Source organism: Amphimedon queenslandica, unplaced genomic scaffold, assembly GCF_000090795.2.
Source record: "Amphimedon queenslandica unplaced genomic scaffold, v1.1 AMPQUscaffold_9893, whole genome shotgun sequence".
NCBI lineage: Eukaryota > Metazoa > Porifera > Demospongiae > Haplosclerida > Niphatidae > Amphimedon > Amphimedon queenslandica.
Genome location: NW_003549836.1, coordinates 845 through 1,963, shown reverse-complemented (window position 1 = coordinate 1,963; position 1,119 = coordinate 845).

Sequence of the window (1,119 nt, the reverse complement as noted above, 5' to 3'; positions counted from 1 at the left end):
GTACATCTATAACAAGATAAAATTAGTATCAGACACTCATAACATAGATATACACAGCTTACAAGTTTCTTGGTGCAATTCCCTCAAATGCTTTTCATATTCATAAGCGAGTGTGTTCTCTTTCACTACACTCTTTCTCAATACTTCCAGTACTTGTTTCCTACTAGCAGTAGGAGTAGTGGTCAGCCATATATTGAACACCTCTATCATCTTGTGAGCGTCATTGTGGCCAGTGTGAGCTTCAATAGATCTTAATCGTTTCTGATCCAAGTCAAGCATTGTACCAACAAGGTACCAGTTAGTACTAACATTAACATGCTCAGTTAGCTCCTTTATAGTTGGAGTAGTAGAGGACAAGAAAGCATTAAAAGAGATTTCCATGATGCTTGAAAATGAGCCTCACCGGCACGTACCTTTGAAATGAGCCCCGCCCTTGAGTGGGCGTTTATGTGCGAAAATTCTTCTATTTTCTAATTTTTATCATCAATTATTTAAAAAATAGAAGAATTTTAAAATATGCAGCAATTTAAAAACAATCCTCCAAATAAAAATAAAGACTGATTCTCTCTTATTTCATCTTTGTAGGAGTTATTCGGTTTATCAGATCAAATTGATCAGTTAATAATACCTCCTTCTCCTCCTCCAATTGCCCAACCATCAATCAGTTCAGTTACAAAGAGAACTCCAAGTCCAAAAAGTTCTTCACCTGCACCTACTACCAGCAGCTGCAGCTCCAATCCTATTGTTACTACTCCTACAGCTGCGGCTGGTTTGGTTTTTTTAAATTCACTCACTGTTCACATATGCTCTTTCAATGGTGTTGTCATGGAAACTGTTCACACTGTTGATTGCAGCAGCAGTGTAATATCAGCACTGAGATGTAAGCATAGACCAATAACTACATCATGAACTATAAACTGTTGCATTTAGTTATTATTTTTAAAATATAATTTACATGTACATGTATGTTCTTTTCATTGACATTGTATTGAACTCATGACATCACATCTCATGCATATTCATGATATCTCTTAATATTATATTGCATGCCGTGTTTTTAATTGATCAGTGTTTGGGTGTCAACACGAGGTAAATGTGAGTGCTCTATGGCAAGCAGCA